Source organism: Salvia splendens, chromosome 5 (assembly GCF_004379255.2).
Source record: "Salvia splendens isolate huo1 chromosome 5, SspV2, whole genome shotgun sequence".
Classification (NCBI taxonomy): Eukaryota; Viridiplantae; Streptophyta; class Magnoliopsida; order Lamiales; family Lamiaceae; genus Salvia; species Salvia splendens.
The window spans coordinates 34,500,654-34,515,634 of record NC_056036.1 but is presented as its reverse complement, the minus strand read 5'-3'; the positions used below and the strand labels follow the sequence as shown (position 1 = coordinate 34,515,634).

The window sequence follows — 14,981 nt, the reverse complement described above, 5'->3', positions numbered from 1 at the left end:
TTATAAAACTCAAATTTAATTAGAGAATAATATGTTAATAAGATAAATAATTTATTTTCACACGTTTAAGTATGAACTGTAGGAGTTGGAGACCTTCATTGTTGGGTAGACAGTGCCCAATATGTGTAGTTTGTATTTTTATGTTTAGATATGCGACACTGAATACGTGTGGTTCGCATTTTAGGCATGGGTAGGCATCACCCTGGATTTTTTTTAAAATTTAATATTGGATATCAAATTTGCAATTAGTTTCACAAAATTTTCCACGCGAAATTATAAGTTTTTTTTAAACAAACGCGTCGTTCATCATAATTGATTGATATTCCTAGCCTTTTTTGACTATGAGTTTTACACCAAAGCGTTACTCTAAATCACAAGGTCTAGGCTAATTCATATATGCATGATTGACATTGTGTGATAGGCTTGAGTTGGTTAATTTATTTTAAACGCCAAAGCGACCAAAATAATTTATAGGCGCATATTAATTGGATAACTAAAAGCAAGAATTGCAAAATAGTTGTTGCGATTGGCATAGAGACCTATCTCGTGATATTACTGTGGTGATCAGCCAAAGCAAGGTGTATGTTAATAAAGGCTTGGATCTTGAACTACTAAGATTTTCATTTGATATAAGTTCTTATTTTATGTTTGGAGCATAAGATATATTAAAATTTGTCGTGCTAATCAATACAATAAACTCTTGTTTGATTAGTGATACAAATGTGATTTCGTATGCTCTTTCTAATTTGCTTTTTCATTTTGAAGATTAGTGATACAAATGTGATTTCGTATGCTCTTTCTAATTTGCTTTTTCATTTTATTTTCTGTTCAAACTGAAAAAGTAAATTAGAAATATTATAAAAAGATTCATTCATCTTACTAATCAAAGAGTTTAACATAATGATTAACTTTCACTGTTTTTAACATATCTCATGCCCCTAGACATAAAATACATATTTATACTTCATCCATCTACGAAAAATAGTCTTATTTTTTCATTTTGAGGTGTTCACAGTAAATAGTTTCATTCAAAAAATAGAAAGTTCATCTCTCATATTTTACCCACTTTTTTTCATTCTCTCTCATATTTTATTCATTTTTTCTCTTTCTATCTCTTACTTTACCAATTTTTCATTAAAACTCATGTCGTCCATCCATGAGTTTATTTTCTATGGACGGAGGAAGTATTAAAAATAGTACTCCCGGCGTCCCTGAAAATTTGTCACTTATTTTTATTTTCATCCGCTCCCTAAAAGTTTGTCACCTTTCACTTTTACCATTTTTGGTAGTGGACATCACATTCCACTAACTCATTCTCACTCACATTTTATTATAAAACTAATATATAAAAAGTAAGAGCCCACATACCACTAACTTTTTAACTCACTTCTATATTATATTTCTTAAAACTCGTGTCGGGTGATGACAAACTATTAGACACGGTGGGAGTATAAATTTTAGTGATTCATTCATCGATTAGAATTTCGAAAGAAAACAGTAATTTTATATTATTATTTAAGCATTAAGACATTGGCCAATGCAATTTTTTTTATTAAAGTAATTGAATATGATCATATTGAGTCATCTAGTTAAGATGAGATAAGTGATTGAACTTTATGAATGAATTTGGATAAACACAATGAAAATCTTAGGCTCAATCGAGTGGTTCATGGAGGAATGAATATTACTATAAACTTTATGTAAATGCATGTTTATCAAATTCGCGTAAAAGTCCATCATATACTGAGCTACGCTGACAACGTAATCTAGGAGTTTTGTGCATACTTTGATTAGATCGTCATCAATAATGGGGATCTAATGGGTCACACATTAAAGTGTATTATTGATCCGCTCAAGAATACAAAGTTAGAGATCGAATGGATCGTATCGACTTGGAAAATGGAAAGATTTGTACAAGTTATACGTTTCGTCACCACTTTGTGGAAAATCATTAGGTATGAATATGTTAGATACATGTGATTCGATTGGTGAAATAGTATCTCTCCCCTCAAAAGCTTGCTTTTTTTTACCGACGCACAAAGAAAATATTTTGCGTATTATATCTAATGCTAGTCTAGATTGAAAGAACCTGGGCTAAATCATATTAACATAGATTAATTAATTTTTGTTGGACTATAAATTAATTAAATCATACAATAGGAAATAAGCCTATTGGTTTTGGCCTGATATGACATTTAAGATATTGGAATTCTCTGTTGTGGAGAACATGGGGGAACAAAATACTTAGGCCATGTTTGGTCGGTGGAAAAGTAAAGTTGGCAAAGAAAATGATTCCTGGGAAAATGAATTCCGGGAATATGATTCCTAATAACTTTACTTTCCCGTGTTTGTAAAATATCAAGATTTTAAAGTTTATATTTGATTTAAACACTAAACTAAAAATATACTTATCATTTTTTATTTATAAAAAATAATAATACATATTATTTAATAAATTATTAATTACAAATGATAATAATTATATTATTTTATTTATTATTATGATGGATAGTTTAAATATGGATTATACATCATAATATATAATAATATAATAATAAATAAGTTTATTATTATTATTATATTTACTAAATTTTTAATTGAATAAATGTTATAATTTAAAATTTTACTACAATTTTATTGTTAATTACTAATTTAGAAAGTAATAATTATTATATTATTATATAATTATAATTATATTTAATTATTTAATAAATTATTGTTATTATTATTATGATAATAAAAATTAAATATAAATATTAATAATATAGTTATAATTATGATAATTTGAATTATAGTTATTTATTTCCTGAAATTAAGTATGGTTTATACTTTTAAATTATTTTTAAAATATTGTAATAAATAATAATAATAATAATAATAATAATAATAATAATAATAATAATAATGATAATAATAATAATAATAAAACTATACTATATTGCATTAAATATGTAAGAATCCTAAAACCGGGAAAAAGAATAACTAAGAAAAGTTAGGATTCAAAATCCTGGAAAGTTGTACTAACTTTCCTTGTTTCAGGATTTTAATTACTTTCTCAGTTTGATTAAAAACGGAAACAAACACATGAATTTAAAATTTAAGGAATCAGATTACTTTCCCAGACAGAATCCTGGCAACCAAACATGGCCTTAGAGATAAATACATAAAAGATAATATAGAATTTTACAAATATTTTCTTGCTTCGTTTGAATGATGGTATCTAAGAATAGTTCATGTATTAGTTCAGAATACACGTGGATACTAATAGTGGTAAATTCAATTACATATCTGATCAACACGTAGGACTCAAAGAAGACGACAAGTAATTAAGATTTATATCTATTGTATTTACTGCTCAAATTACATATAACTATTAGTTATGAATTTAGATCTGTATTCATGTCATTTTAGTTTTAATTATTGCACTGCTGGAAATAATAGACTTGAATACAGATCTAGTTTCATATCTACGTATGTAAAGTCAGTACTAGTAAACAATCTTACTTGTCATATAGTTTGATTTTTAGTCATGAGTTGATCATATATATATATATATATATATATATATATATATATATATATAAGCGGGTGATAAAATACTAACTTTTTATAGTAATAACTAATAACTAAATATTAATTTTGTATGTTAAAAATATCAACACGAGACATAAATTTATCAATCTTTCTTGTGTTGATAAATTATGTCTTTGTATTGATATTTAAATTTACATGTTGTATTATATAATTATGTCTTTGTGTTGATAATTTTAATACACAGAATTGAAAGTTATTAGTTATTACTATAAATTAATTAGCACACTAATGCAACCCTATATATATATATATATAACAACATAAAATACTATATTAACTAATATTTCCATCAAAATAAATTAATACTGATATTATAACCTTAGCTATGCGTTTCTGATAGCCTAAGCAAGATGCTTTCTCATCTAGTAATTAATTAGATATGACAAATATGGATGCTAGATGTAAACCCAAATCAAAACCCATTATAGACTATTCAACTTATTTAATTTTATTTTCAATAATAGTATGTGACATGATATTGACCTGACCAAAGTCAAAAAGATGGATTAAGTTTTCACTCGTTCTAGATCACATTAAATACCACACGCATTTTATTGTTGTTGCTATCTTGTGTCAAATCATAAACATCAAAGTATGAACTAAAATTATAAGGTTTCAACAATCAAATAATGTATATCAAAGAAGTTTGAAACTATACTACTCCGTACTATTTTAACATCTAATTATTGTGAGGCATACGAAAAGTCTATAAAGCCTATAGTAGTAGTAAAATCGGAATAAAGATTAGTTTTTTATTTTGAAATTATTTTTAACTATAAAATTGTGAAAATAAACACCGATTTGATTGTAATTTTTTTTTTCAAAATACATTTTGAGACGGCATAGATGCTTACTAATTTTAGTATTTTACATCACAATCTTTCATTGTATTTCAAAAAAATATATGAAATTTCAACAATTTTCAAAATTATTATCATAAAAATTATTAATTCATCTCACGACAATATCGTTTGGAAAAAAATAGGAAGAGTTCATAGTGTTTTGTATACCCTTTTTTAGTGCGTTTCAAAAAATATCTCTAATTTTTATTTTAGTTTTCTCTAAATCAGAAAATGTTTATGAAATAGTACAATACAAGTTGAAGATACAAAACACTATAAACTTGTTCTTATTTTTGCTAAAACAATGGCAGTTTATTTGATGTGGTGGAAAAGAAATTCCACCACTAATTTCAAATAGATGAATTAGATCTCTATCACAGGATTTTTTAATAAGACATTTAATGAATAAAATCAGAAAACATTTTTTGAAATACACAAACTTGGCTACATAAACCACTCTTAGCTCTCAATTTCGCATAAGAGAGATTTTATCTTATCATGTACAACGCATGGGCCATATATATAGTTATCACAATTTATCTTCCTATTTATTAAGTAGATTTTTAGTGGTTGTAGTTTAGTCATCCTTCACTTTTCTCTGTGTTTTCTTTTCACTTATTTTGAATATTCTCAAGTTAATTTTTGTTTATATGTTGGAAAAAATCTTTCGTCAGTTTAAAACTCGGTTTTTGAATGGAAATCTAATTCATTGCTTGACATCTAATTTAGAGATGTATATCTTGATGTATTGCATTGATCTTAAAACTGAGGTGTTTGCCAGTTTTTCTTTTTTTCTTTCCGATATATTATAAGGTTCTCACACTCAGCTACGTATTTTGGAGGATCAACTATGTTTATGTTTAAGTGATACTTCGGATAGGCCTCGTATAGTTATTTGGAGGATGAATGCATATGGAGATATGGATTCTTTGAGTGAAGAATATACAATCGACAATCTACTACATAAGTATGGATGTGTTTACTGTTACGGACTCAATTCCCACATCGGTTGTGAGAACAACTGATGTGGGGTATATAGACTAAATGAGCTCTCTCTCCTAACAGGCTAGTCTTTTAGGATGAGTTCTCCTGTTTGGTCTGTATAAATTGATGCTTTCATTGAGAGCCCAAACGGCTCGGAGTGGTGGCCGGGCAACGAACTCGCCGTGACCAACGAGTGCGTTTGGGACCGCTCAGAGTAGTGACCCACGGAGTGGTGGCCGGGCAAAGAATCCGCCGTGACTAACGTGGCCGTGACCAACGAGAACTCGGAGTGGTGGCCTGGCAAAGAACCAGCCGTGACCAACGTGGCCGTGACCAACGAGGACGTTGGCCCTTAAAGGAGGGTCGAATGTTACGGACTTAATTCCCACATCGGTTGTGAGAACAACTGATGTGAGGTATATAGACTAAATGGGCTCTCTCTCCTAACAGGCTAGTCTTTTGGGATGAGTTCTCCTGTTTGGTCTGTATCATTTACCCACTCAGAGTATTGGCAAATGGTGACCTATTGTTTGTTGTTTGTAGTGCATCATAATAGGGAATATTTGTGGAATGTATTCTTGCAAGATCAAAAAGGCCCTCTTAAAGGATATTGTGGAATGTATTCTTGCATGATCTCTTTTTATTACACAAACTTTCAAACTTTCTTTTGTTCAAGAGACACTGAGAAATCACCATGTTATTGTTAAGTCATTAAAAGACAAGCTCAATTTTCGTGTATCTCTGAATTCTTACATATTTTTTATTTTATTTTATGTGTAATGAAGTAGACAATTGCTTAGTTATACTCGCTATGAAATAGACTATGTTGGTATATTGTGAAATGTTTACATTGTTTTATCTTGGCCATGGGAAATATTTTATATAGAAATATACGTTAAGGACTACTGAAATAAAAAAGCTTATCAAGGTAAAAAAAATTAATATTTAAACAATAGCATATATCTGTATGTTAAGGTCCTTCGCAGTTTTTAGTCCAAGCTTCTTTTTAATCACAGCCCTTGGATCCTTGAATTGGATGGTTGTGATAATCTGCATTATTACACTATAATGGTGCATTATTAGTCGGTGTGCATTATTCAACTAAAAATCTGCATTATTAAATGACAGGGGACATCAATCTAACCGTCGGATGACAAAATCGTGGAACTGAGATTAAAAAAAACAATAGAACAAAAGATACAAAAAGGAAATGAATACATTCCTATTCAGTTATAGCTATTAGATATGAGGATTAATGAACTAAAATCTGCCATCTTGCAAAGAAAGAATATCCAAAATTTAGTTTAATTCCGCATGGAGGGGTATTAATGTAGAAGCGTTGGATAGGCTCTTTTTTTTTATCCAAAAACGTAAAATCTATTGTGGCATATGATCGTCTTCAATGATATTGCTTTTATTCTTCCTACATCACTTTTTACACCCCAAGCTTTCATTCGCCCACAACCCACAACCATGAGAATGAAGGGGTTGGCAGCGGAAGCGTGCATAAAATTCCGATCACATAAATTTGATCTATTTAGCAGATTATTTAGACAAATTATATTCGCGTAATTATCACATGTATCATGTTCATAACTTGAATTAAAACATGCTTTAGCATATAAAATCCCTAAAACATGCTCACTACGGAATTAGCCAATTTACCTCGTTGATTCAATCAAGAATCGATGATGGCTTGCTCCGTCTCCACGTGAAGATCTTCAGTACTCGACCTCTGATCTTCTGACTGGTGTCCCGGACTGTATACTGATATTTGTGTGGGCAAATCTCACCAGAATACTAGGACTCGAATAATGAAGACAGAACTCAGCTCACGGAGGGAGCAATTTTCTGTCTCCTTTATTCTCCTATTTATATTAAGTCACATATTGGGCACAGTCAGGGATCTAAGGAAGAATTTGGACATGACCTCACCCAATTAGCTTTTTACTAATTAAATTGAACTCACAATTTAATATAAGCTTATATTGGAATATTACAAGCAGCCACTGCAGAAGTAATATTGCACTGCCTTTCCAAATCCGAAATTACAAGTATTCCAGGTTTCCTTTTATTTGTTTAATTCATTTCCCGCGCTTAAGATAGAAACATCCATTAATTAATTAATGTCTGCTATGGACTTAATTAATTAACATATTTTATTCTCCAAGAGTGGACTTAGCAAGAAACTCTTATTTATTATTCATAGAGTAATTAAACTCCAACTAGCTAGGTTCCGAATAATAAAACCTTGTTTCGAGCTCCTCTTGTGGATGTTATCAAACGAGACTCTCCTCGCACACGGTTCAACATAATAGCAATCCTAGCACCGCTAGATAATGATCACCACTACCCAATATACCTGGATCGTAGGGTGACGAAAAACTCGCACCTTTGGTAAGTCAAAGTAGTAGATACTCAATATCGTATGCTCAATGCTAACGTACATTGATTAAGAAATTAATTATCAAGACCTCGTCTTTCAGTGGAGAGCATAAAGACTCGTCTTGCTGTTAGATCCATTCAGTGCTATACCACACCAACATTATCATATTTCAATAAGGCTTAGAAATAATCGGACTGACATTGCAACCTTTCACGATAGGTAGTCTAGGTCTATCTGGGTTGTGAAATTCTTATTTTTCTTTGTTCAGAACTGACCACGTACCTTAAATTGAGCACAGCCCACAACCGGTCTACTAGAACAAAGACTTAGACTTATGTTATGTTCGCTTATACATTTAAATATGCAATAAACATCCATTAAATGTAAAACATAACAACATTATGACAAAAATAATCTGTTGCATTCATTGGAAAATAATTATTAGAGTTTTACAATATTCAATCACTCGAAAGGTGATTTCTAGTATACAAACCCTAACAGAGAATTCATAATATTGAGTCAATTAAAGATAAAAACATATTCATGTTATGTATACATTCATAGACTTTTGCATTATATTTTTTTTATCGGTCGCTACTATGTTTTTAAATCTCATTTTATTTGATTTTATCTTATGATTATTGGAATATGTGTTCGATTTGACCATGTATAAATGTGACTAAACATTTAATTTTTTGAAATTAAATTATAGTGTCGATCTATATTCAAAGTATATTCTATGGTATATTCATTTTCTCAAAATCGAATTTCGGTGAGTTAGAAATAATGGATTAAAGTTGGTCACAATAGTGTATTGTGATGTTGCACCACATGATATCTTTATAACAAAGGTGTTTGGTAGCCTTATTGGATCGAAAGTATGATTCGGATTTTGTTATCTTTTTTTGTTCATGATATAGTTCTAGCAGTGGCAGTCGGCGATAAAACGTGTGAAAATGGATTGACTTGAAATTTGCACGGTGCTTGTGAATCGAGCTTAGAAATTCGCACAGTACTTTCTGATATCTATATTTATCATATTTGGCCTTTTGGATTGGTTCTGAGATCAAAAACGTTATATGTCGGATTGATTTGAATTTTGCATGTTGCTTATGAATCGAGCTAGAAATTCGCACGATGCTTGATCATATCTATCATTATCACATTTGGCCTTTAGATTGGTCCTGAGGTCTCGTGAGATGGCTTATGAGAAACCTTAGTCTATTGGTGCAATTTTGCAGACACATCATTCACAACCGACTATCAACGCATGCAGTGGAATGAGTATTTAACTAACTCTGTTGTATTAATAGTATTAACTTGAAATTGAAGGAATGGATTAGGAGTATGTGCAACCACAATCTTTTGACAATTGAGAACCAAACAAGCTCCACATCTAAAACTGATTTTCTCCTTCTATTTCTAACAATCTAATATCACCATAGACTTCTCCAAACTTATCGTAAAAAAAGATTTCAAATCATTGTTGAGAATTTGTAAATTTCATTCTTAAAAATAAAAGGATTCAAGAAAAGATGTTGTTACACGAGAACGCTCTAGAGATGGTGAAATTCTTGTGCTTCTATGTGGAAATGTTAGACTACAAAGATAGATTTGATATCTACAAAGAGACTTTGCTAACAGCAGGAAACCATCAAGTTGTAGAAATGCATAGTAGAGACTTTTCCTCTTGCAATTCATGTTACAAATTCTTCAGGTAGAATTTTCCCCACTTGGCCATTGAGAAACCGCTGCAAAAACGTGTTTCATCTTATTCAAAAGAGTAGCAACTACCGATACCAATATTTAAACACAATGGATAAATACGGTAACTCTATCCTTCACTTGGCTAGACGTTTGGAACCTCCTCACAAGCTCAATTTAATTTCGGGGGCAGCTCTGCAGATGCACCGTGAACTACAATGGTTTCAGGTAAATTCGTATTTATACACATAATACAAGCACTACAATGAAAAAGAAAACTTGTATTGTGTTACAATGATATGATTAACAGGAAACTCGCACATTTGTAGCTCCTTATATTAGAGAACTACCAAACGTGAAGAAACAATCTCGGTGAAATTTATGAAAGGGCACGAAGAGTTGAAAATACAATGAGAGAAATGGATGAAAGATACAACAATGGCATATGGTAATTGGTATTGCAGCAACATTGATTGCTACTGTTGTGTTTGTTGTTGTCATCATAGTTCCGGGCAACAACAACTCAGACTCTGGTTATCGGATACTCTTCAAATCAATTGCATTCAAAATCTTTACAGTTTCAGATGCGATCTTGATCTTCACATTCACCACTTCACTCAAGGTGTTATGGTCCGTACTCACTTTGCGCAACGCAGAGCAAGAATTTATGTATACGTTGACCAGGAGGCTATCAATTGGTATGGTTATCAGAAGTTACTCCAAAATAACCATAAGTAACTATAAATGTTAAAGGATGACACACATAGCATATTTCATGTTGTTGTTTTGTCGCTATGTTGATGTGTTTAACTTGATCTATGATTTGAATGTGACTAAAGATATGATAGCTGCACACGTAGATGTCAAAATATACCAAGAGAGAGATCAGTGGAGGCATCAACGGAAATGAAAGATTGTGGGAATAATTGATGGGCTAGAATTATGTAAAGATATTACAGAATATTATGTCCTAGAATAGAATGATATAATTTCCATAGATAGTGACAAATCCTCCCTATATAATGAGGGACTGTAAATCATTGTAATATCATCAAAGAAATACAATCTATTCTACTCCCAACTCGTTGTATTCCCAACGCCTAGCAAAGATAGATCTCGCCTCTCTCGATTACCATCTCTAAGATGGTATCAGAGCAGGTTTATTCCTGCTCGGGACTCAGAAAATTATCATCATCGTCCAAAAAATACCTTTCCCGACCTTTGTAAACCTGCAAAAATCAGAAACAAACCATGTCAGAAGGTGACCAAACCGGAACCAACTCCAATACCACCATGACCATTGTCAATAACAGCCCCATAAATCTATCAGCCACACAATTTGCTAAACTGATGCGAATGATGTCAGTCAACACACCAAACCAGCCGTCCCCACGACCGGAGTCGTTAGGAGACATAAATCTGCAAACCAAACTGGACGGGGACAATTACCCCCGATGGGTGAATCTGATGGAACGAGCCATCGGAGGGAAGTGTCTGACGTCTCACATTACAGGTGTTTCAGACCCTCCAACGATTACCGATCCAACCTATCCGACATGGCAGCAAAGAGATCATTGTTGTTTTAACTGGATCATCAACAACATCGAGGCTAGCCTCGTAAATGAAGTCTCACAGTACAAGACGGCCAGAGACCTATGAGAAGGTCTGGCCACTACATACGGAAGCGGCACAGATCCGTTCCAAGTATCGAACCTGCATAGAGAAGCATATGGAATGAAACAAGGAGGAATGACATTAGAAGCACTATGGCAGAAATTTCAAGATCTATGGTTATCCATAGATAGTCGCGACCCCAACCCATTCGACACCCCAACAAGCATAGAGAAGTATAACTAAATTACTCAAAGGCACAGAGTCTACCAATTTTTGTGGGCTCTCGACGATGGGTATGACACCATCAAGAGAGAAATACTGAACAAAGAACCCCTCCCAACTGTGAGAGCTGCCTATGGAATGATTAGGCGAGAGGCAGTCAATGCCGGCATCCGTTCATCCAAGACCGAAGTCAAGGATGGTGGGATTGGAATCAGCCTAAGCGTACTCGATAGAAACCAAAGCAACCCACCGCCTCCCAAATTTCAAGCCAATCGAAGGGATGAGGATAAGAGTAAACTAATATGCACACATTGTGGGGGAAAGAAACACACCAAGGATACCTGTTTCTTGATACACGGATATCCGGAGTGGTGGGAGGAGATGAAGAAGTCAACGGCCAACCACAGTTCAAATCGAGGAGGAAGCGCGGGTCGGGCGTCCGTAGCTGTTGGAGAGCGAGCTACCTACACCGACAATCCACCGGCGGGCAGCATCGCTCATCCGTCACCCGCAATCGGAGAGGACAGAACCCGGGGAGGCAACGACGGAAAAGAGGCAGTGGCATCGGTATCGATGGCCAGAATTTGGTCAGAAGGTACGAAACCAGTGTCCACCGCCAGCGGTGGTCGATCGACGGCGGATGAGGTGTCCGTCGGAGAAGAGGACGGCGACGCTAAGGTCTCCCGAGAAACGGCTAGGGTTTCAGGGAGGAGGAGTGTTTCACACTTAAATACTCTGAATCTTCTGAAATCCAATCTCGACCCACCCAAGTCCCATATACTCCATAACACACCCCAGATCCCCACTAAATACCAAAGTCCACCATGAGAAAACCGAAAATTCTAATTTGGACCCCATTCATCTCAAACATACCAGAAACCACGCCAAACCTTTGCTAAACCGCAAAATCCACCCAAATCTTTTCCTAAACCTCAAATTGACCCCAATACAGCCAAAACATTGCAAATTGCACCCCAACCACCAAAACAACCCACAATTCATCTATCTGTTCCGTGCAAGAACTCTTTTGAATCCCTAGCGTGTTCATCCACCTTATAGCCACATAACAAAGACACCCAATGGATATTTGATTGCGGAGCTACCGACACAATGTCATTTGATACCTCAGATTTTCTAACCATCTCAAAATAAAAAAAATCCTATGTCCAAACCGCCAGTGGAGACCTAGCGCAAATCCGGGGGGCGGGAACAATTAATATCTCCCATACTTTACGCCTGTCTAACTGTCTTTATGTTCCGTCATTATCACATAAGCTTTTGTCCATTAGTCATGTGACTAAGGAACTGAACTGCAAATTACTGATGCAACCGAAATTTTGAATGTTACAGGATATCAAGACGAGGACGATAGTTGGGCGTGTCACTGAACGATGCGGACTGTACTATGTGGATGAAATAGCCCAACAGAGTACTGCGATGCTGACTCACGGACTGACAGACTGGCAGGCTTGGCTTTGGCATCGTCGGTTAGGACATCCATCTATATGATAGCTTCGTCTACTTTATCCTAAGTTAGTTACTTCTATGTAGTCTTTTCATTGTGAAACTTGTTTGTTGGCCAAAAGCCATAGACACTCGTTTAAGCTGAACAATACTAGAATGAAAAAACCTTTTGCTTCGATTCACTCTAATGTGTGAAAGCCTGCACCCGTTACTGGGGGACAAGGTTTTCGTTATTTTGTGCTGTTTGTGGATGATTTCTCTCGTATGTCTTGGGTTTATTTCTTAAAAAATAAGTTTGAAGTTTACTAAAAATTCACATAATTCTATACATTTATCCAAACCCAATACAACCAAAACATCCAAATCCTTAGGTCAGATAATGTGGGAGAATTTGTGAATGGGAAAATGCAAGACTTTTTTCGAGAACTTGGGATAGTTGTAACAACCCGAACTTTCTTACCTTATTATTACTATTATTAGCCTAAAGATAAATAACAAGTGATCGCTGTAGTATTCGCAATCGGCCTTTTTCATGTATAATAATAGATCTTGGAATTATAAATAATCGTTGTTTCGTTCTTGAACGAATATTTCAAGTACAACTAAAAAAAAGTAACATCAAATAAAAATTTATACTGTTCGGCATATCTACGAAGTCCGCTAAATTACTATTATATAAATTTATCAAATCCTCATCTATTACCATTAGGGAAAAGTTCACGCAGCCCGTTCAACGGTCGTGCTCGTACTCCAAGAAAGTCCGGTACATCATCAGGGAAGACTATGGATGTTATTTGTTTTCCTACACCAAAGCCACAAGCTTAAACTGGTTTTTCCTACACCAAATTAAACAAATAAGTAAATAAATATACAAATAATAAAATTTAATAAAACAAATAAAATATAAAAGAGAGGGATAAGCATATCCGATCCTGAGGATCAAATTTTCAGCAGCAATTAATACTGCATTAAATGAGATGTCAGAGTAATCTTTACTTTTCTATGCTAGAAGAATGTTTGGATAAAAATATCAGACAACTTGCTTACACCGATCAATTTCACTGCCGTCTTTTGCGTATTGTATATAGATATACAATCATTCCTTTCCCACTCACCCACGTCACCATCACACATCCAAATTTCTCTGCACACACCACCCCACAAAGGAAAGAGGAGTCACCACCCCTACGAAGGAAAGAGGAGTCGTCCGAGGAGGGAGATTGCACACAATTGTAGACTCAAACACTACAGCCCCACACTTTACTTTCCACATCAAAAAGGTGAATCCCAAACCCTTGCTTTCCTTTACATTCATGAACGAAGCATGCATATTCTAGTTGGCAATAGGAATCTGCCCAATTCTAACAACACAGTGAAATTAACTTATTACACCATGAGTCTTCCAAGTAGCAACACATTATTCAAGAGTCACCAAATCCATAGGATAGCCAACCCAAGTCCTACAACCATAGTAAAAACAAGTCAAGAAACTTATCTCCAAAATAAGATTCTGCCGGAATTCCGGCGATTGAGATTCGGCACTCCGTCGCCGACGGTGACAGCCCACGCTCCAAAAATTTGTCACTGTTTTCGTTCTTTAAAATATGAAAATTTGAATTTACAAAGTTTCAACATCAAAAATATAATCTTGTGAATAAACAAAAAGAGAGGACGTGGGGGATTAGACGAACAAGTAATTTGGTCACCCCACCTTTCGGAAATCGGCAGCAGATCTGGAAGGGAGTCGGCGTCGGCGACGCCGGAGGGATGGCTGGTCGACGGCAGCAAGGTGTGAAGATGGGTGAGGCGGCGGAAAATCTTATTTGGGGAGGGTTTTCCCTATTTTGTGCAAATTGGGGATGAAGAGTGAATAGTGATTGAGAGAGAGGGAGAAAAGGAAGAAAGAGAGAGGCGAGAGGGAGAAACGGAAGGGGAATAGAGAGGCACCGCTGGAGGCAGAGAGGCGGACGGTGGCGACGGCAGGGTGGCGCGGCAGCAGCTGGAAGTGAGAAGGAGGAGCTCCTCTCACATCAATTTGGGGTTAGAATTTTTGTGAGGAAGATGATGACTTAGTAATACGTGGGTTTTATTTCTTTTGGGCTAGCTTTTTAATTAGTGTTTGGGCTGCATGTTATTTACTTGGGCTAAGAGGATGAGAGGATTAAAATCCG

General features: G+C 34.5%; 1 long non-coding RNA gene across 1 annotated transcript; it reads right to left on the bottom strand.

The window, feature by feature from the left end:
* Positions 1-13,353: 13,353 nt before the first annotated feature.
* On the bottom strand, positions 13,354-14,566 carry LOC121803250. The gene is made up of 2 exons (XR_006050945.1): positions 14,522-14,566; positions 13,354-14,394 (listed from the first exon to the last, which is right to left on the bottom strand). It is a non-coding gene; the product is annotated as an uncharacterized LOC121803250 (long non-coding RNA).
* Between the last annotated feature and the right edge of the window lie 415 nt (positions 14,567-14,981).